This window comes from Podarcis tiliguerta (genome assembly GCF_965153285.1).
Source record: "Podarcis tiliguerta genome assembly, chromosome: 8".
In the NCBI taxonomy this organism is placed as follows: Eukaryota; Metazoa; Chordata; class Lepidosauria; order Squamata; family Lacertidae; genus Podarcis; species Podarcis tiliguerta.
The window spans coordinates 32,515,343-32,538,752 of record NC_139541.1 but is presented as its reverse complement, the minus strand read 5'-3'; the positions used below and the strand labels follow the sequence as shown (position 1 = coordinate 32,538,752).

General features: G+C 43.3%; 1 protein-coding gene and 1 pseudogene across 4 annotated transcripts in view; one reads left to right on the top strand and one right to left on the bottom strand.

Moving 5' to 3' along the window:
• The window catches only part of NKD1 (NKD inhibitor of WNT signaling pathway 1), a 127,038-nt gene that overhangs the window by 82,418 nt on the left and 21,210 nt on the right, over positions 1-23,410 (bottom strand). The window lies entirely within an intron of this gene.
• Positions 14,251-15,178, top strand: LOC310682761 (proteasome subunit beta type-7-like; annotated as a pseudogene). The gene has a single exon. The product of its transcript is annotated as a proteasome subunit beta type-7-like (transcript).

The window sequence follows — 23,410 nt, the reverse complement described above, 5'->3', positions numbered from 1 at the left end:
ATTCTAAACTAGCATTGTGACTTAGATACAGATGTTAGGGCAAAAGTATTTCAACAATTGCAAAAGTTTCTACAGTTAGTGATAACATTTATTGAAAACAATCGTCCTTTACTTTCCAACTCTAGGGAAAGAGATTCAGACACGCATGAAGTTTGAACCCAGGCAGAAGTTCATAGGTGCTGGTGCCCTGAGTGAAGACAGAGCAGTCAAGAGACCTCCTTATATAAAAAAAGAGAAAAGCGTTTTGATCCATTGTGATATCAGATACCATACAGGTCACGGCCAATTGCAAGCAATTATTTTTACCATTTTGCTTTTCACAATGGGCTCACCAATGCGGTGGTGAAAAGGGCCTGTAGAAAATAAGGCATCGAGATGAGAATCTGGGTTAGCACCAGAACATGGACAAAGAGATTTCGCAAGATGACAGAAGGAGTTTGCAACACAGCCATATTCAGGCATTGTGTTAATTCAGTGTTAAACTGAATAGGCATGTGGGGAGTGGGTCAGAGCAGCAAACAGCTCCACCCCCAACACCACACACTCCGAGTCATTGGTGGGAACAAATAATAATTCATTCCTAATAATAATAATAATAATAATAATAATAGTTTTGTCCCCATCTTCCTTGTTGAGACTACAAGGGCAACACTGATGCCAAAGAAGCCACCAACTAAACTGAGCATCCCTTGGACTAGATGCAAGTAAGAAGGCCTACAGGTAGTAGCTGGTTGAGGGCAGACCCACTTGCCCAAATGGACCAGCCTCCACTGATTGATACAGTGAAATTAGCTAGGCAGCATTGCTCAATAATCCAAAAATGCTACTCTCTCTCCAGTTCATGCAGGCCAACAAACTTACTGTCCTTGAACATCTCAGAAGCCCTTAAAATTCACTCACAAATTTTCTGCCGTGCGAAAGACTGCAATTTCAGCACCTTCCTTTTTTGGGAGAACGTTTTCTCTTGGGCACAAAGACTCTTCCCCTCTTCAAGAGAGAGGCTCAGATCTAGGAGAGAATAAAGGATTTGCAAGGGCTGGGATGTCATTTTCCCCCGTGATCATCTGCTTCTCTCAGTATTTTGTATTGGTCCTTTAAGTCTGATCATATGAATATCAAATACGTTCCAGCATATTTTCTCCACTTCTTGAAAGTTTGCTGCTGCATATAGGGACTGATCTAGCTTTGCCTTGCTTTCTTTTTTTTAAAAATAGTACCAGAAATATTTAATTAAGATGGAACTGCAACGAAAACCCTGGGTACCTGCGGTAGGCTTCAGAGTTTGGGACCTCCTTTGGTTTTTACTTAAACCCCAGGCTCTATCACTTGGAGCCCCATAGAGTAGCCACTCACAAACCACCCAAAAAACCTCCACGCAATTCATCACCAAGGCCCCATCTGCACTGAACACTTAAAGCACTATCGTACCACTTTAAACAGCCATGGCTTCCCTCAACGAATTCTGGGAGTTGCAGTTTGTTAAAGGTGTCAAGCAGTGTTAGGAGACTCCTATTCCCCTCACGGAGCTACAACCAGGGTTAAGTGGCCACCCGTAACCATAGTTTGCCATGTACAAGCTGGGCAAACTGTAGGAACGGCATACCATGGTCTGGTTTCAAATCAGAACTGGAAACCCAGTCCAGGCTATAGATTCATTGGTTTCAGTGGGTCTGCTCCAGGTATGGCTTAGTCAAGCACCACCCATGGTTTCTGAAACCCATAGTTTGCTGAAACCTCAGTTTGCCTGGTTCTGACAATGTAGAAAACTTCCGTTCTTGCAAGTTAGGAAGTGAAAGGAGGACTGGGGTGCCCAAAAGGAGGCAGGGCTGTGCAAATTCAAGGTGCAACCCTGACAATAACATCTGTAGGACACATTAGTTATTTATTTAAATAGGCATTTGTCGCTAGATGAATGCAAAAGCAAGCCTATGGGTGGTTTTCAACTAAATCTTTCAATGGCCAAGGAAATCTTGCACTATGTGCTGTTATAAATATATATATATATATTAAAGAAAAGAAAAAGGAAGAAGCCATCATCACAGCACTTCCCCCTCCCCCACAAAAACAGTGAAGGGGAATGCAAAGAAAGGCACGAACATGTTCCCTCATACCATACTAAAGGCAAGCACACAAAAATCCTACAGAGAAAGGATATTATTTTTTTCACAGAAATACATTTGCTACTGTATGATAGATAGATAGACAGATATAAACCCACAAACCCAAGCCTGAAGCATTTAATGGTTTATGCAACAAATACATGAGAAATGCCTACTTTAAAAATAAAACCCCCGGAAAGAGTTGTGAATCTTTTAGCTGCAGCACACCCTTGGAGGATTTTTATTTTGTATCTGCCCTGCATGAAGCTAAATGCAGTTTTTGAACATGTTTACTTTACTAGCAGCTAAAATCTAGGTTGTTTGGATGGGGGTGGGGAGGGGAGAGCTGGAAGCAGGAGGGCAGTGGAGAGTCTAATAAATCCTAGAATATACCTCTTGGCAAGAAAGCTACATATTGGTGTCATGAAGAAACAACTTTACTGCTCTCTGAAGAAATATTGGTTTCAGAAGTTAGAATTGTATTCAAGACACATGGTAGCTACATTAAATCAAGCTGTGAAAAGTACTGGGGATATGCTTTTAAATTTGCTTTAAAAAAAGAAATAAAGCTTGAAACAGATCTTGACATGTATAGAAGAAAAAGTGGGGGAGTTTCTGAGGCTTCCATAAATTCTGAGAAGAGGAAGTTTAAAACTTGGGTGTTCTTAAGTTACATTCCACATGGAAACCGCTTGCTTGAATAGTAAAGGCTTAAACATATTAAAATCTTTAGTACTCTACCAAAAGGCGGGGGGGGGGGGGTTGTTCTATTTTTGCCATGTCTGAAATATGCGTTACATATTTCTATGTAAGCTTAATGAGGACCAAAACTCTTATAGCCTATTTCTCGAACGGAGCAAGAGTTTTTGATCTGGGAGCCAGAAATTTCTCTCCCTCTCCCTGTTTGCACATACTCTCGGTTGCCATAATCCAGCGGTTTCTGCATTCATGCGAGGGCTCCAGTGCACATCAGGAACTTCTTACAAGGAGATGCTTTCCGATTTTCTCCATCTGGAGCGACGGGGGCAGCTGACGGGCCGTGTGTGCGTCAGAAGCCTTGTGGAGCTTCGGATCGCAGCCAGCTTCCTTAAGCACACTTTTAATCACTGACACATCAGCAAGAGTGGTGGCATTAATAGTGTGCTTTGGACCACTCGTATTGCTTTTAGCACATGTATATCTTAGGGCCAAACTGTGTAATGCAAGGACCTCGCTTCTCCCTTTGGTTAAAAGCACACCAGAAGGCGTGTTGATGGCACCAACCTGGGCCACTTTAAAATTCAACTTTTGCCAAAGGGGGTGGTCCCTGCCTGCTTGAAGGAGGCCGTGGTAAAACCACTCCACAAGAAACCTTCCCAGGATTCAGAATATCTAAGTAATTACTGGCCACACTTGCCAATCTTAGGCAAGGATCTTGAGCAGGTGGGGAGCAAGGCTTCCAAGGGTCGCTGGTCACAATAGCCATGTATAGTCTCCAAACTTAGAGGTAGTGTGGGGAAAGTGAAGCTGTTGTGCTCAGGTCCTGTTTCTGGGCTTCTCAAAGCATCTGTTTGGCCTCTGTAGTAACAGGATTCCGCCTGTGCAGGTGGTGCCCCCTACCTCCAGGCTTACTTGGAGGTAACCAATCTTGCCATTAGCACCAGGTAGTTGGGTCTGAGCCACCATTTTAATTTCTCACAATGCCCCTTGCACTGAGAAGCAGAAAGAGCACCACTAGTCTGCCATTTGCATTGCGCGTAGTGCTGGTTGCAAATCGACATCCATGTAAAACCACTAGGGTTGGCTATTCCCCCCCCCCCCATTTCTTCTGGACTTTTTGGGGAAAGTGGGCGTGTGATTTCTCATATATGACTTAGCAATCCCAAAGCTGGTTCAGCAAGCTTTCTTGACTTGCAGCAGAAATTCTTACTATTATGAGATGTACCACTGAAGCACAAGAACAAAAGAAGCTGCCTTATAGGGAGTCAGAATATTGGTCCTTCAAGGTCACTACACTGGCAATGGCCCTCCAGGGTTTCAGGCAGGGGACACTCTAGCCTTACCTGGAGATGCTCGGGATTGAACATGGGACCGTCTGCATACTGCATGCTCTACCACTGAGCCAGGGAGCAATTCCCCCATAGCCAAGGGAGTAATTCCGACAAACGAAAGCTACTTATTAACGGTTGTGCAATTGTGCTCCTGGGGTTCTGCTCTTCCCAGAAAATCTACCCTATTCTCTGGGAACAGGGGACTCTGTCTTTGTCAAATTGTTTAACTTTTCCTCAGGACATTCTGTTGCTGATCACGCTGAACACGGCATGACTCTGAACTTAAGGTATTTATAGCATGCGAAAACCTGGCTCACAATTCATTTTGCATAAATAATGTTTTAAAACTTTACATAAAAAGTGACATACACATACACAGACCAGGGGGAATAAGTGTGTATAACACTGAAAAGCAGACGCCTTGGCGGAAGAATTTGTCAGCGTTGCAAAGGAACGCGTTCGTCAAGATGACTTGCTGTACAAAGTGCACTTAAAATGGTTTCCACGCGGCAAAGCCTTTGATTGCAGTTTCTATTATTATTATTATTATTATTATTATTATTATTATTATTATTAACCACTTACATGCCAAAATAGTTTCTAAGCTGCTTACAGCTATTAAAAATGCACACAATTAAAGTACACAATAAAAAATCCATTGGGGCACTACAGCATCCTTCAGTGAAATACACTATAAAGTAACTAAAATTGGTCACTTCAATGTTACTGGCTTCTGGGGGAGGGGGCAAGCATTTGCAAATAACACAGAAATGAAAACTAAATTTGTGCTATATTCAGCTATATTTCCAGAAGTGGCTTTTATGTCATTTAAAAGCTCAAATATAATGCGGAAATTAACAGTTAGGAAAACTGGATGAACTGCTGTGTGATTGAAGCCATTGTGTTAACCACAATGCAGAATACACCTGCAATAACACCTGCACCCTGTCCTCTCAGTGACTCACGGAAAGCCTGCAAGAAGAAACTGAGCATGTGCAGACAATTGTGCAGAGGTTAAGTGTCATGTCTACTGCTCCTCCTACTTCTGCTTCTGGCCCATTTCTCATAAGAAAATGCATCCCTCAGGCGGGAAAATTTTTTCCTACCCTTGCAGTCAAACCAGAGGCAGAAGTCAAGCAAACATGGCTCTGTTGCACTCCTCTCTCTCTCTCTCTCTCTCTCTCTCTCTCTCTCACACACACACACACACACACACAAACACACCAGAGTCCAAACAAATTAAAGGCATTGTGAATATTTTTTTAAAAAGCAACCAAACACTTTTTCTTGCAGTTGTTCAACTCTGAACGTGAAGTTTATCTGTTATCAGCCATCTGAAAAGATTCCCTAGAGAGCTTTGACATCCAAAGCATGTTGGAGAAAAACTTTCAAATATAAAATTGCCTCAGCTCCACAAAAGCCACAAGCAAACAGAAAATGTTGTGTTGCTGTTATAGCACCTAATGCCACCCCCCAAAAAAACAACTGAATTATCTCAAAATAAACCTAGGAGGCGACTGCAACTTCATAAGGTGGGAAGAGGGAGGAAAGGACTAAAATATCTGAATTCTATTCCAGGTCTCAAAAAAGAAAAAGAGTGATGAGTGAAATTGGCCAACCCTTCATTGTGAAAAGTGCATTGCACAAGCTCTCTGCTGGAAAAAGAATGAAAAGGAAACTCCAGCAAACAAAACGAGAGAATGCCAGACATACTGGATGCCAAAGAAAAAGACAAGTTTTATCTCTTAATTATTAAAAATGCACGCTGCCAAATGCACCAACTGTAATGATAACAAAAGTCAGATCCAACTTTAGCAGGAGGAGGGGATGAGGATATTTAGCAGAAAGCCCTAGTCTTCAGGCTCACTTTATAAAACTTGGGTGCAATTCAAAAGAGAGAACTAATTCTATACTTATCAGGGGGAACAAGACTAAAACCACCTTTTACATAACCGCGACGAAAACAACAACAGCAATATGGATACACACACCTGATAAATATCTCAAAAGTCCCTGTGCCAAAACAACATGAAAAGGATATTACATCTCAAGTAACAAGGGAGCAATAATAATTTGCTCTTATTGGGGAAAATTTTCACTAATAAGCAATAACACAAAACATTTGGGCAGCTGTGCTGCAAACCCTTTGTGAAAAAGAGATGGGGGGGTCACTCTCTCAGGGGCAAAACAACTGCTTGTTCCATACAACTAAAGGAACGTTTGGCCAAAACTGTCAAAAATAAAGGGTCTGGGCAGGACAAAGGCCCCATCCCTTCTATGTCATCTCTAATTTCCGCACTTTAAAAGTCCTCTTGGAAATGGAAGCCAAATAGCATTTGACAATGCAAGACTCAAAATTTCCTGGCTTGAGGATGCACATACTTAAAACTTTTAAGAACCAACAGAGACACACGCTCTCTTTCTTTCTCTCCCTCCACTAAACTGTGTGCCATTAGTCAAAGGAAACTAATTTCTGCTCTGTGCTTCCACCCTAAGCCGTAGCTTATCATAGGAACACAGGAAGCTGCATTACACTGAATCAGACCATTGAGCCATCTGATTCAGTATTGTCTACACTGACTGGCAGCAGCTCTCTGGGGTTTCAGGCAAGAATCTCTACCTGGAGATGCCAGGGACTGAACCTGGGAAATTTCTGCATGCAAGTCAAATGTTCTGCCTGTGAGCAACAGCCCCTCCACAAATGATGAGGCAGATGTGTGTGTATTTTATAGCTGTTTGCAAAACGGCAATGCCATCCTTCTACCACACCTGGGCTATTTTCCTTCCCGGGGGGGGGGGGGGGGACGACGACCCCCAGAGCTGATTCTTTCTCAGCTCTGCCTGGAGGTGCTCTGCAACATTTCCCCTCCTGGAAATAATTTTTTTGAAAAATCATGCCCACAGTCTCTTTGCATCAGGGGTGGGAAGCCTGTGGCTCTCCAGTGGCTGTTGGACTGCAACTCCCATCATCCCAGACTGTTGGCCATACTGGGTGGGGCTGATGGGAGCAAGAGTCCAGCAGCTTCTTGAAGTCCAATGGTTCACCACCCCTGGTCAACACCGGGCTTGGATTAACAGCAAGCTGCATACGGCAGGCTCATAGCTCAAGATGCTCATGTTAAAGAGGGAAGGCATCCAAATCTGGCAAAATATACAGAGCTGGGCCTGGGGGTGGGGGAGAATTTCCTGGCAGGGTGAAGCAAAGAGATCTGTCTTAATCTTCATGGGGAGGGGGAAAACTTGGGAGGGGGAGGAGAAGCAGATGACACGCAAAGACCAACAGCTACGATTATTGTAGCCAGATTGGCTGAGCCCTTTGAAAACCACACAGCGCTTGGAATAAACCCATCCCTATAATCCAATATTCATCAGAGAAGTTGTCTTTATTAATGCATTTTAAAGTGCCTAAAGATGCTATTAACTCCTTTACAGACAGAAGGAAATTGTCTTAATTCTCTTAAGCTTTAAATAATACAGAGGATGCAAAAAGGAGAGAAGGGAGGAATAGGCTTTCAAAGTTGAAGAGGAAAGCAGATAGCAAGGGAGAGCGCCGGCATGATGGTGCAATGGTTAGGGAGACGGACAAGGAACTGGGAGAGGCCAGGGTTCAAATGCCCACCCAAGCCATGCAGCTCACTGGGTGACCTTGAGCTGGTCACTGTCTCTTAGCCTAACCTACCTCACAGAGTTGTTGTAACGAAAAAGTGGAAGGGGGCCATGCACATCACCTTGGAGGAACGGGGGCACACGTATGTATAATAAAAAATTTTGTGCTGCTTTTTTCAGAAAGATGGACTCAAAGTGGCTTCCCAAAACAACTATTAAAAACAACAAATGTTCACCAATACGTCTACAAGAGCAGATCCAACTCAGCCCCACCCCACTAAAAAGATAAGGTCCGAATATCTGACTGAATAAAAATGGTGCTGCCCAATGCCTAAAAACAGGCAGTGACAGCACTAGAGAAAAGCTTCTCTGTGGAGAGCTTTTCGGAAATGGGGAGCCACCACTGAAAAGGCTCATTCTCGGGTCACCAGTCTCTGTGCCTCCCTCAGAAGGGGGTACATGGGGAAGAACCTCACATGATAAACAAAGGTCTGGTTTGGTTCAGATAGGGAGAGACAGTCATTGACATACCAGATCCTTATAAGGCTTTATAATGCCACATGTAAAAATAAATAATCATAAATAGAGGTACAAAATCCAGACAGGCTGACAACACAGCCGATCAGCCAACACAACAACTCCTCTTCATTGCTCACTTCAACTAATTATCAACTGCTGCAGCAGCGCCCTTTTCTGAGCAGGAAATGAAAAGGGGGCAGCAGACCCAAGAGTTTGCCCATGTCCATCACAGGCTTTCCTGATAGCCACTTCCGCCTCTCAGGCTCACTCACCAGGGTGACATTTTGCGTGCCTTGGAGAAGGCCAGAGTTAAGATGCTCATTAAGCTGAAAACCTCTCCTTCACTTCTGAAGCTTTGGACAATGCAAAGAGGCCCCTGCCCACACAGGAGGCATTAAATTCGCTCTCATTAGAGAAAGACTTTCCATCACAAAGCCCATCTTGACAAAAGGCTAACATTCCCAACTCCCCCCAAAAGCCTCCACTTGAATTCTTTTGTAAACATTTTGACATGCATTTCACTTAAGGCACACACAGAGATATGCCTGCCACTCCCAAGAATAGACTTCTGAAGAAGGTCATTTGGCGGATTTATTTATTTATTTTAAAAGGGTGCCCTTTAAAGCTTATCCACTCCACAAAAATAGGTGGCTCTTCCACTGGCACATCTCAGCTGTCTGGCTACTGCAGAGGAAATCCTCAAAGGGCCACAGCTTGGGTTCAGGCCTCAGCGTCTCCACAAAGGGTTGGCAAATCCCAGAGAGCTGCTGCCATTCAGCACACACAGTGGCCCATCTAGTCCAGTCCAGAATCCTGCTCCCACAGTGGCCTGTGGGAAACCAGAGAGCAGGATCTGAGCACTAGATCACTTTCTCCTGTGGTTTCCAGGAACTGGCATTCAGAAGCATCACTGCCTTCAGCCGTGGAGACAGAGCATAGCTTTTATCATTGCTAGTAGCCACCAATAGCCCTTTCCCACCATGAATTTGTCTAACCTCCTTTTAGAGCCATCCAAGTTGGTGGCCATTCCTGCTTCCTGTCGGAGTGAGTTCTATAGTTTAACTATAACAAACAACAACAATGTCAAACAGTAAAAGCTTATCGAAACAGATGTCTATGAAAAAATTATATAGATTAACTCTTTGACATCTGGCAGGAGGACATTCCACGGGGGCGGGGGGGGGGTGACTACCAAAAAGGCCTTCTGTTTGGTTCCCTGAAGTTCCACTTCTCGCAGTGAGGAACAGCCAGAAGGCCCTCTGAGCTCCAGCTCAGTGTCCGGGTTGAACGATGGGGTAGAGATGTTCCTTCAGGTATACAAGGTATACTATGGACTGTATGAAGTACTCTCTTAGGTCTGCCCTGAATCTTCCAGCATTCAGCTTACGGGATGTCCATGGGTTCTGGTGTTACGAGAGGGGGAAATGAACTTTTCTCTATCCACTTTTTCCATGCCATGCACAATGTTATAACGGTCTGTCATGTTGCCTCTTAGTCGCCTTTTCTCTAGAATAAGACGTCCCAAATGCTATTTTTCTTCATAGGGGCTGCTGCTCCATCCCCATGCTCATGTTGGTTACCCTTTTCTGAACCTTTTCCAATACCACAGTACTGTATCCTTTTTGAGGTGAGGGGACGTGGGTGGCGCTGTGGGTTAAACCACAGAGCCTAGGACTTGCGAATCAGAAGGTCGGTGGTTCGAATCCCTGCAGCGGGGTGAGCTCCCGTTGCTCGGTCCCAGCTCCTGCCCACCTAGCAGTTCGAAAGCACGTCAAAGTGCAAGTAGATAAATAGGTACCGCTCCAGTGGGAAGGTAAACAGCGTTTCAGTGTGCTGCTCTGGTTTCGCCAGAAGCGGCTTAGTCCTGCTGGCCACATGACCCAGAAGCTGTACGCCAGCTCCCTCGGCCAATAAAGCGAGATGAGCACTGCAACCCCAGAGTCGGTCACGACTGGACCTAATGGTCAGGGGTCCCTTTACCTTTACCTTGACCAGAACTGTACATGGTAGTTCTGAGCACGTACGCAGAAGAGAAAAGTGATGGTGACTGCCTAACGTCAACAGGCTGTGAGGTCCAAAATGCAGGCGCCTCTACACTAGTGTAATGACCCCTTAGAAAACACAGAATGGACATTGCCAGGAACTTGTAGAAGCGAAAGTTCTACAGATCAAAGTGATCGAACCCTGATTTCTCATCAGAAAAGCAAAGTACCAGACCAATACTTCAGTGGAAGGGGACCAAAATTCTGAGATGGCATCCAGAAAATAAGAATGCAGAAACATGTGTGCATGCCCAAACACACACACAATATTAGAAATATATAAAAAGGCAAAGTTCATTATAACAGAAATATAAAAAGCCAGAATTCATTATAATATAAAATATGGTAGCAAGAAGCGGGGGGGGGGGGATCTCTGAAGCAGAGGGGGGAAATCCTGTCTTTCCCTGCTCCCCACATTCTCAATTCACTCTGAAACTCCTTCACAAATTCTCTTTAAACTTTCAACAACAAAAATGCACCACTTCGCTGACACCATGAAAAAAAGAAAATCCCTACAAAGGAGCTCCTTCTTGAAAAAGTCTTGGGAGTGGGGGGGATTCAAGAGGAGGAAATGAAGACTAATGATGGAATATTTCCTGCTACTTAATCATAGCACTATTAAGCATGATGGAATAATGTCCACTCAGTCTCACTAATTGACTTCACTTTCACAGGCCTATATGGCTTCTTCATCGACTTGTCTCAATACTGTGGCAACTTTCAAATTTCTTAAAGTGGTTTTCAAGTGTTACACAGACATTATGTGTGAGAATTCTTTGTCAGTAAATTTGGTTTCCCCACAGTTCAGTGTATTCCATTTCCCTAACTGTTAATTTCCACATTATAATTGAGCCTTCATGTGACATAAAAGCCGTTTCTGGGAAACTAATGGAATATAGCACACGTTTAACATGCATTTCTTTGTTATTTGATTCCAGAGGAAATCTGTTTGCAGTCCCCTTAACCTGGAAAATCATGGGACAAAATACCAGCATACAGTTCTTTCCTGCTGTTTCCATGGGGGAATCATGGGGGAACAGAAGCACATAGGGTATAGTGATGTTCCAATGATGTTTTCATATGTATTTTTAATTATTTAATATACCATCCTTCATCCGTCACAGCATAAAAACAAAAAGTACATGATAAAAACAAGAACAAAACAAACCTATAACCCCACCCCCACTTCCACGAACACATTTAAAAGGACACAGAATGTTGATCAGCCAAAGACCAAGTTGAAGAGGAATGTTTTTGTCTGGTGCCTAAAGATGTATAATGGAGGTGCCAGGCAAGCCCCCCTGGGAAGAGCATACCACAAATGGGGAGCCACCACAGAAAGGGCCGTGTTGCCACCTGACAGATCTCATGTGGAGGAGGCACACGAAAAAGGCCCTCAGATGATTGTTGCAAGGTCTGGGTCAGTTCATATGGGGAGAGGCAAACCTTGAGGTACTGCAGTCCTAAGCCGTTTAAGGCTTTATAGGTCAAAACCAGCACTTTGAACTGGGCTTGGAAACTAATTGGCAGCCAGTGCAGTTGGGCCCGTATCAGTGAAATTCTGGCTGTGAAATTCTGCACCAGCTGATATTTCCAAACTGTCTTCAGAGGCAGCCCCACATATACCACCTGGAGGTTTTTAGAGCATAGACGACAGGAATTAGGCTGTCCCTGTCCAGCTAGGGGGTACAGCTGGGCCACCAGCCAAAGCTGATGGTAGGCACTCTGTGCCACTGAGGCTCCCTGAGCCTCAAGTGACAACGAAGTACAGTATCCCCAAGCTATGTACAAGACCACTCTTCCCATCACCCCTGTGGTTTCCAGCAAGTGAAGCAACTGTAGCCAACCAAGTTCTAATCAGTATAGATCTACTGAAATTGGGGGGCCCATGTTTGTCATGTCCACCAATTTCAGTTGGACTAGTCTTGGGTGGGACTAATAACGGAGGCAACGCCGCCATACACAGACACAGATGCAATTGTTTTAGGGTGATCCAGGAAAGAGAGTAGGGAACAACAAAACTGCTTTCTCATTTTACTACCTGCCAGTAGGTTTGAATCTGGAACACCATCCATTTGGAGATTAAATTCTGACGAAAGGATCTAAATCAAAACGTTAACATGGCTAAAGCAGGAATATCCCAATTTCCTCCTGTGATACCTGGCATAGAACTCTCCTGCTTGATCTCCAGCTTCAGAAAAGAACTCTTAATATGGTGGCAAGTGAAAAGGCTCTTCTGTGCTTCTCTCCCCCAGCCCCCGGCCTTCCTCTCCTCATTTATTTTATTTGCAAATTGCTCTTCCTTTTAATGTATATATATATATTTTTTTTAGGGAAAGTTTCAGAACAAAATTAAAGTGGTATATAAACCATGTCCCTGTGATATACTGTTTGTGTTTACAAATTCATCTGACTGGGGTGGGGTGGGGTGGCGATGGTCAAGGCTGATTGAACAAAAAACACCACACACACACCCCGCACCCAAAAATCGCACACGATTCAACACACTGAGAGAGCTGAGGAGAAGAAAAAAATCCCCAACAACTGCGGACTCAGTCTGGGAGGCTCGGAGCCAGCCTGAAAAGCCCTTTGAAGTTTAAAAAAACATCCTCTGGTCAGAGCACATTTGTGAAGCCGTGGGACGGACGCTTTAAACAACATTCGCTCCGAGATCACCTGTGGCGTGCCAGTGCGCTGGCGCCTGTGGAACTGCAACAACATAACCCCTTAGGCTCTTCCCCCCCAACCCCACCAAAAAAAGAAAGAAAAAGAAATCACTGCCTCCATATGCAACACAAGAGAGAACCTTACCCCGGACAAATTACATTCTTTAGCTCCCTAGGAAAAGAAAATATCCACGCAGAAGTCTGCAAAGTCTGTGCAAATGCTGTGTAGACCCAAGAGTCGTGACGCATGGAGAAAGAAGGATCTCTTCAAGGAAGCAAATGGTCAGAGCATATTGCATCAAGATTTCATAGCATTTAATAGCATTTACTGGTCTGCAGAGGAGTTAAAATTGTTGGCTGGCACGATTACAATGCACGACATTGAGAGATTTAAGCAAGGTGAACCTTGGAAGGTAAAACTTGGGGTGCTTCCAGACAAGCTATTTGGTTGTTATCCTGCAATTTCTGGTGCACTTTTCTGACCACAAAGAGCTTGGTAATTAAAAAGCAATGGAAAACCACACTGGAAAGTGAAGGATAAGAGCCACTAAACTGGTCATGTCATATAACTTCCGCACAAACCTATCAAGCGGAATATGCAATAAACCACCACTCTGGAAACTCTGCTAGGTGGTCAAGTATATATATATATATATATATATATATATATATATATATATATACATACACATGCAGTGCAAGCAACAAACAGTGCCTCCACCCAAAAAAAAGTCCATGGAATGTCAAGGTATTACTATTCACATATAAAGCCCTTAAGAACTTGAGAGCAGCTTTTTTGTGAGATCACCTTACCTCATATATTCCCACTTGACCACGTCAATTTGTGGACCTGCAGTGTTGCAGGTGCCACAAAATTTTTGTCAGAAATGGATCTTTTAGTGTGGTGGCTCCCTAACTTTGGGACTCCCTGCCTACTAACACCAGGCAGGTTACTTCACTGTACTATTTTTGGTGCACCTGCTAAAAGCATTTTTTAAGGCAAGCCTATCTAGATTATGTAGAATGCTAGCATGTGTTTTAATCTGTTTTTAGCATACCATTGGTTTTATTTTTTAAAAAAAACATTTCAAACAACTTTTTTTATTGATAGTTTTATAGTTTTATTCTTGTTGCAAACCACTTTGAGGGTTTGTTTGTTTGTTTGCTTGCTTGCTTACAATCAAGCAGTATATGAATTTTATGAAATAAATAAATCTCTGCTCGAGAAAGCAGCAAATAGAAGGCCGCTGCCGCCGCTGCCTGAGGGAGAACCCATCAAGTCCGAGCAAGATGGCGACGCTCTCCATCTTGCAGCCTCGCAGGCTGCCGCTGCCGGATGATTCAGCTTCCACAACTGCACCCAGAATTCTCAGCTTGAAGCAGAGGGGACCAAGAAGGGCCTGCCTCTTCCCACAGCCTGCAAGACTGGTACCACCATTGCTGGGGTAGTGTTTAAGGATGGAATAGTACTTGGAGCAGATACAAGAACCACTGGTTGTTGCTGACAAGAACTGTTCAAAAATACACCATATATCTCCAAACATTTAATGTTTGCGGTGCTGGAACGGCTGCAGACACAGAAATGACAACTCAGTTGATCTAACATGGAACTCCACTCGCTCTCAACTGGACAGCTTTCAAGGGTGGTCACAGCCAACTGGATGCTCAAGCAGATGCTCTTCAGGTATCAAGGTTACATTGGTGCAGCCCTGGTTCTGGGTGGGGTAGATGTCACTGGGGCCCATCTTTACAGCATCTATCCCCATGGATCTACTGACAAATTGCCTTATGTCACAATGGGTTCGGGTTCACTGGCAGCTATGGCAGTTTTTGAAGACAAAATCAAGACTGACATGGAGGAGGAAGAAGCCAGCTTGTGAGAGATGCCATAGAAGCTGGCATATACAATGATCTGGGCTCTGGCAGTAACATTGATCTTTGCGTCCTCAGTAAGAACAAGCTGAACTTTCTCCGTCCTTATGATATGCCCAACAAAAAAGGAAAAAGGCAAAGGTGATACAGCTGTGAGAAGGGAACTAAAGGTGTGCTCTATACGAAAGTTACACCCTTGGATCTTGAAGTGGCAGATGAGACCGTGCAAGCAATGGATACATCTTGACTTACTGGAAACTTCTGGGCAGTGGAAGAGGATTGAGAATTTTCATATCTGAATTCTGTATCTGTATGCTGGCTTTAATGTTCTGTATGCAGATTTAATAAAAACCAATACGAATTGGGGGGGGGGGGGGAGAAAGAAAGCAGCAAATAAAACCACAGAACTTGCTGTCATTGAGATGGTTGGTTGGAGGTGTCTTCCTTGGGTCCTGCAGCATGCAGAGGGGGATGCAAGTGCAGAAATGTCTATTCTAGCCCTGCGACCTATAGCATGGGAGCCACACAGAGATCTCAGGTTTGGAGTACATGGCAGGGTAAGGAGGGGGAGAAACCCTGAAGATGCACTTGCTGACACTGAAGCCCCTCACATGGGCATCCTTTGGGGATGGGCCTTTGCTAGGTAGCAGAGCACCTGCTTTCCGTGCAGAAGGTTCCAGGTACAATCCATGCCCTCTCCATGCAGGGCTGGGAGAGACCCCTGCCTGAAACCCTGAAGTGCTGCTGCCAGTCCCGTGTCGACAATACTGAGCCAGGTGGAACAGTAAGCACAACTCAGGCTAAGGCAGCTTCCTATGTTCAGATGCAGGCTGGGGAGAAGTTGAAAGGAAAGTTCTTACCCAGCCAGCAGAGGTTATGTTCGCTTTCTTATGTAAAGCAACTGGCCCAGAGCCAGCACAGCGTGGGGTCCTAGATCCAATTTCATAACACGTAAAAACAGCAAACAGGAGGCAGTGCTGCACTTGGGTGATTGGCAGACAGCCACACCCTTTTGTCAGATACAGCCAGCATTCTAATCATCAAGTCACTCACATCTGTGCTTTGCTTCTTTTATATAATCGGCCAGCAGCCGCTACTGTACAGCTCCCCCCATAATTAAAAGGGGAAAACGCTGCAGTGTCATAAGGCAAGGAGAAGGGAACAAGAGGTGGTGATGGTGGTGGCAGGGCAGGACTGGAGATTAGTCGTTGAGGAGCTGCCCTGCCCTGCCCTCAATGTGTCCTGGGCCACTGCTTTCATTCTTCCTCGCCCTCCACCACCAGGGGGTGACTGGTAAGCTGTTGTCACACTGTAGTGCCACCTATCTGTGGCTAAGCAAACTCCAGCATGATGGCATCCTTAGGAAAATAAAAAATAGGGCACAACATTAAAAAATAAAAAGCTGCTCCAGTTGGGGGTGGACATCCAAAGCAAGCAGTTGCTGCTTTATTAGGATTAAATGAAAGTCACAAAATAGTGACCAGGTTATTTTAGTTCTGCAAAACTCTTCCTCAGATGATTATGAAGATAATAGGTGGTATTCAATGTTGGTTCAACTTAGAATAGACCCACTGAAGGTAATGGATACAACTAACTTAGGTTTATTAATTTGAATGGCTCTGCTCTGAGCGGGACTTGGCCAAATACAACCCAATTATTATAATATTTATCATGATTTCTTTATAACCAGTCTACCATAACACCATAAAAACGCATCAAAATCCTTCTAGATCATGGGTAGGCAAACTAAGGCCCAGAGGCTGGATTTGGCCCAATCGCCTTCTAAATCAGGCCAGCAGATGGTCCAAGAATCAGCATGTTTTTACATGACTAGAATGTGTGTTTTTATTTAAAATGCATCTCTGGGTTATTTGTGGGGCAAAGGAATTCATTCATCCCCCCCCCCCAATATAGTTCGGCCCCACACAAGGTCTGAGGGACAGTCGATCCGCCCCCTGCTGAAAAAGTTTGCTGACCCCTGTTCTAGATCAATTCCTCAAATATCCTGTTGCTGTCCATATTATGGGGTTTACTTTGCACAAAAGGCAGCACAGCAAGCGAGCTGTTAAATTTCCACTTCTCTTATTAACCTTCATGCAAATGCACTATTAATTTTAACCTTTGAGACTATACACAAAAATGCATAAATCCATTCCTTGTTGGTAGGCACAAAGAATAACCTCCATTTGGCTTCTAGAGTTACATTTGCTGCCATTTCATTATGGGCACATACATATTGCATGATCAACTGCAACTCCCATCATGCTTACCATGCTGGCTGGGGCTAATGGAAGTTGGGGTCCAACAATATATGAAGGGACACCAGTTCTCCGGTTTTGCTGCATTTGTGTATCTCATGCTGGATACATTATGTAGTGCGCAAGACAAAGTGGGCTTTAACAACTGTTGGAGAGTTCATATGTTTAAACCTTATTAATTTGATAGGAGCATAGGAAGAATTCTTGCACCAAGTCAGACCATTTGTCTATCTAACTCAGTATTGTCCACACTGACTGGCAAAAGTTCTTCAGGGTTTCAGGCAGGGGAATTCCCAGTACTACATGGAACTGCCATGGATTCAACCTTGGGCCCTCTTTGGGCAAGGCAGAAGCTCTACCACTTAATCTGCCCTTTCCATTTTATCTGACGCCATTTCCCATGCAATCAGGTCTTATCAACTGTTACTATTACCCAGTATTTTTCCTTAACAATTCCAGATTCGAACCACCAAACACACAAGCAACCAGTTAAGACCTGTATAATGGCCGAGGCACCACTTGAGCACAAGCTGTTTGCCAAGTGTAGGAAGACCAAGCCCTGGCAAAGTTCCTGAACCACCCATAATTACTCAAGTTTTTTGTATATAATGTTGGGTGGCAGCATCCGAGCTTTCAGCAAGTTCAAAGGATGGATGACAATATAAATTTGCCCCGTGCTTGGCATTAGCCCCAGACTTTCTCCAGTATCAGATTTCAGAGAGATGAAAGAAACAAACCAAAACCAAGAAAGTCATTTAGTCAAGAGAACAAATCAAAAGGTCCCACAGAGTTCTTTTTTTAAAAAAAGCATAACAAAACAGGAATCAGGTCACCACGGATCCAGCTCCTTCCAATTCCAGACTGGGTCAACACATTCCACCTCCTTGACATTCCTCAGCATAGTCTTTACTAGGTTGGTGTTCTCCCCAAATATATCCATTGCTTTTTTGCAACCTGCTGCCACCTTCTAAACATGCAATGGCATATTTGTGGTGGTAGCTAAAATGAGTGTTAACAGCAATGGAAATACACAAGAATCTCAGCCATTTTCATCCACATGTTAGTGCAACGTACAGGTGTTTTTTTTTAATAAGAAAACATAAAATATAACAACATTACAATAACAAATCAATTGCATTTGCTCCGCCGAGCTCGTGACTTCCCTCCCTCCCTCCAACTGGTTTCCCATTTCCTAATGAATTGTATGCGCATTTCAGCTGCCAGTTTCTGTCCTTCAATACATATCAAGTCCTTTTATTATCCATGGTCAGATATTATTTTTACGTTATGTTGCAGGATTCATATCAATCCTGCTAGTCTCTTCACGTTTTTACAATGATCTTCCAAGTACTCAACAAATTTACTCCAATCTCTTTGGAATTTCTGGTCGCCTTGGTTCCGGATCCTCACAGTAAGGTTGGCCAACTCCGCATAGTCCATCATCTTCATCTGCCACTCCTCAATCGTTGGTAATTCTTGTAATTTCCACATTTGGGCTAACAAAGTTCTTGCTGCAGTGGTAGCATAGTCTTTGATCTACTTTTGCAATTTCTTCTCCCATCAACCCAAGCAAAAATGCTTCTGGTTTTTTGGGGAAGGTATATTTTAGCATCTTTTTAGTTCATTGTAGATCAATTCCCAAAATGTTTTTCCCTTATCACAAGTCCACCACATATGGTAAAAATCTCCGTCTTTTTCATTACACTTCCAACATAATTTATTTTTCATCCTATACATTTTGGCCAATTTCACTGGGGTCAAATACCACCTGTACATTATTTTCATACATTTTCTTTTAAGGCCATACATGCTGTAAATTTTAAATTCTGATTCCATAATTTTGACTAAGATTCATACTGAATATTATGCCCAGAAACCATAGCCCATTTTGTCATTACTTCTTTAACCTCTTCATCTTTAGTATACCATTCTAAGAGAACGTTATACATCTTTGACAACAATTTAAATTTACCTTCTAGCAATTTGGTTTGGAATCTAGATTTCTTACTTTCAAATCCAAAATTTATTTTGTCTACACTAAATATGTCATTTATTTGATAATATTGCAACCAGCCAGTAAACATTTCCCCTATTTGTTCATATGGTTTGAGTTTCCACTCTTTCTCTGTTTCCATCAACATCCCACCATAGGTGGCCCATTTCCCTTCCATATTTAATTTTTTAACAGTCAACGCTTCTATTGGAGATAGCCACCAAGGTGTTTTCCCTTCAAACAGATTTTTATATCTGTCCCATACTTCATAGATTGATTTTCTTATCATGTGGTTTAGAAATCCTTTATGCACTTTTACTTTATCATACCACAAATATGAATGCCACCCAAATCTGTTATCATAACCAATCCAATAGATCTGTATTCTCCAATATCATCCACGCAACGTACAGGTTTGATCTGAACAAAATATTTGATCTTAAAATATTCCCACCTCCCAAACAGGTATGGTTAATGCAATTCTGAATTATAAAAATAAATTGCTCCCTTTCTTGCCCTCTCTTTCTTACCCTTGGGGTGAGGGTGGGGGAAGAGAAATAAATGTAATAAAATGTCACATAGAGGTACAAATCAAAATTCTTGTGGCTGCACTGGATGGCACAGAGTTTTATACCAATCTGATGGTATAAACTTCATACACCAAAGCGGACTTGGATCAAGAAAATGTTTGCTTGCATGTTGTTGCAAACCAGCTGCTATACTATGAGGCAAGAAGGAACTTCCTCCTTGTTACCCAGTAGAGTAGAAGATGCCTTCCTTACAGCATGTGGCTCAGCCACAGTTCAGACCAAACCTCATCAGATGCAATTAAACTGTACTAGAAACCGTTATAATCTTATCAAATGCAGAAGGATGAAAACTAGAACCAATGCTTTAGGTAAAGATCCAGTAACAATGGTGGCAAGAATATTGACTCAAAATGCTCTCTTAAAGTATCAGTCATCATCCAAGACACTACAAAGCCTTATAGGAATACAAGCAGGTTGGTCAATGGATGTTCCATTCACCAGGGAACCATCACTGCTGCCAGCCATGCCCACAAAAGAGGTGCTATTCTTCAAACAGAATCTAGAGAAAATAGGGATGCACAGGAAGTTGGAAAAAGCAAAAGATTTGCAGACAAAATCCCGGGGACAAAAGTACTATGGGATCAGATAACTTTTTAAGAATTATGAACATCCTCCGCTGCCAAGCTGTTTGTAAGCTCGGGGGTCCGAAGCATTTTCAAAGCATCAAAAAGCTTTAGACGGAACATTCCGTTTGATGAGCCCAATACAGCTGTGCTTGGAAGGGATCACATGTGCAAACTACATCAAAGGAAGATGTGGTGACTCAACTTGATCATAGCACTAACATTGTCCATTTTGCCTCTTGCATCTTGCAGAAAGCCACGTTCAAAACCTACTACGGATAGAGCTGCATTAATGTGATTATCCTTTTTAGCCCCATAGACTGATAGATAATTCCCAAACTGCGTTCCAGAGCATACAAACACGTCACAAGAGAGCTGCTAGTATGCCAAGAAAAAGTCAATTATTATTATTAATTAGACAATTAATTACTTGTTACTAATAATAAATAAAAGGTCTCCAAGCAACTCACATTTAAAAAGGTAAACATAAATACACTATACCATTAACAATTCATGAAAAATATTAACATTCTCATAATAGTGCCAACAATTCTCTCTCTCTCTCTTACCCACACAAACACAAATTACCCATAACAGCCACAGGAAGTTTGGGCAGCACACCACCATCAGAACAAAATCAGCTGAGACCACCAAACATCTGGGGGAAAGTTCCAAGTCTTTACCTAGCTCCCAAAAAATATCAGCAAAGGCGTCAGGAGAGCCTCACTGAGAACAGTATCGTTACAGTTGAATTGCATCATATGTGTAGGTGTGTTGTGTGCAAAAATTGTGTACAGCCAATTTTCCTTGAAGTGGGGGAAATTCCATGGGGAGACTTCCCCTTTGTCTCCACAGCCTCCCCTTACTCCTCCCACATGCAAGTGACCAGCAGAAGGGAGGAAGGAGGAGGTGAAGGTGGAAGGGAGAATCAGAGAGAGAGATAGGCAGGGAAAAAAGTCTGGAATGGAGATGTTGCTGAGTGCATATGGTTGAAATCACACATGGTAAAGGCACGTACAATTTGATGCGGCTGTATAACATAAAAATCTCCTGTGAACTCAAATGTAGGTCTGCTGTATGTGTTTGAATCAGGCAACAGCGGATAGCATGGTGGGCTCCATCATTCGCCTGATCTCCTTCCTGCTGAATCACTGTTGTGTATTAGGGTAGAGAAGGCGAGGGGCAAGGCAGCAGTGAAGTTGGTGCAGTGCAAACACAGCAGCAGGAGCACCAGGGGTGTGCGCATGTCATGCAGATATTTGCATCACGCAAATTCGCCGCCACAACACTCCCAAATCTCCAACCCAATAAGCAGCAGTGACTCAGCCGGAGGGTAGAGAGGTGAGCATCACAGTGTGCTCTGTTATGTTAATCCTCTGTTTGCAGGGATTATAATTTAACAGAACACCTGTCCCACCTTGAACATACCTGGACTCCACATTCATCACCTGCAGCCTTCCTGCAGGTGCCCACTTAGAGAAAGGTTCAGAGGTGGAGGCAAGTGAAAGGGTCTTCTGCTGGTGGCCTCCCCAAAAGACATAAACATCCTTTTGGCACCAGGTTAAGACACTTCTTCTCCCAAACTTTTGAGGATTATGATTTTCCTTCCTCCCTCCCTCCCTCCCTCCCTCCCTCCCTCCCTCAGACTTGGGGGTGAGGGGAGATAATGTTTTATTCTTAAACTTGATGGGTGATTTTAATTGTGTACTTAAGTCACTTAGAGATGTTTTGTCTTGAGTGACTAATACATTGAATAACTATTAATAATAGATTAATCAGGTTCTGAAGCATAGCAAGAGACACGTGATGGAATTCTTTAACAAGCCACACATAGACCAAGATTTAAGAAAACTGAAAGCTGCAAAGAATAATTCCTGCATGGCTCAATTAAAAAAAAAAGAACCTTCACAGAATCTTATAAGTTGTCTTTATGAACCATTTAAAAAGTTTTGATTACCATACCCTGTTCTCATTTACCCTCAAAACAAAATTAAACCTTTCACTTGTGCATATGGAGTGCAGCTCCCCCCCCCCTTCATTTCCTTGAGAAAAAGATATCAGTATTATTTATTTTGCTGTAAGTACAGTGGTACCTCGGGTTACATACGCTTCAGGTTACAGACTCCGCTAACCCAGAAATAGTGCTTCAGGTTAAGAACTTTGCTTCAGGATGAGAACAGAAATCATGCTCCGGCAGCGGGAGGCCCCATTAGCTAAAGTGGTGCTTCAGGTTAAGAACAGTTTCAGGTTAAGAACAGACCTCAGGAATGAATTAAGTACTTAACGTGATGTACCACTGTACTTGTTTTGAAAAGCCTTTCACTATGCACCTGGTCCTATGTTAAAGCCTCAGGCAGGAGCACAACTTTCAGAAAACTACCAAAAGTGGACCACGTGATCTATTTTTCCTGCAAAATGTCTGAAGTTGACCATAAAGAAACAGGCAGGTTCCCAGTATAAACTTAGCAGGAGTACATCAAAGGCTTTGCTTTAGGATAAGGAGATTGATTTCTTCTGGGTCTTTTTGCACTTCATCCAGGATATTTTGGGTTTCTTGCAATAGACCTTAGTCAGCTAAAAAATACAGCTATTCTGGTTACTAGACTGAGATGCTCTTGCTCTTAAGTGAGAAAGGGAGCCTCTGCGTTGCAGCAAACAAGCAATGCTGAACAGTCAGACAGACCCCAAAACACAAGCGAGAACAGAACGATCAAGCTGCTAAGCTGCTGGCCTGGAAGAGCAACTGCATTAAACCCGATACAGCGTACTATAGCGTGCTCAACCGGATGCCTAACCGGACGGAAAGGATCCTAGGATTGAACAGTTTTGTCTGAGCAAGTAGGAAGGAATATTCGGAAAAACTGTGTCACCAGGGCAGTGTGCAGCAGCTGGCGTTTAAATCCCAATAAACGTTTCTGTTCTCAGCTCCCATTTCAGAGGAAGGCAAGTGCAATCCATTATATTTAGCAGAGGAATGACCAGAGAGGAGCAAAGCAATCTCCCCTCTGGTGGCCTGCACACACAGGCGCTCTTGCTGATAATAATTAATAATAATTAATAATAATAATAATACCACCACCACTACCATGCTAGGGCCCTATTCCCCCCCTTAATACTACCATAGGTTCTTGTCAGACACCTCATATCTGCAAGGATCAGGGCCTTTAGCTCA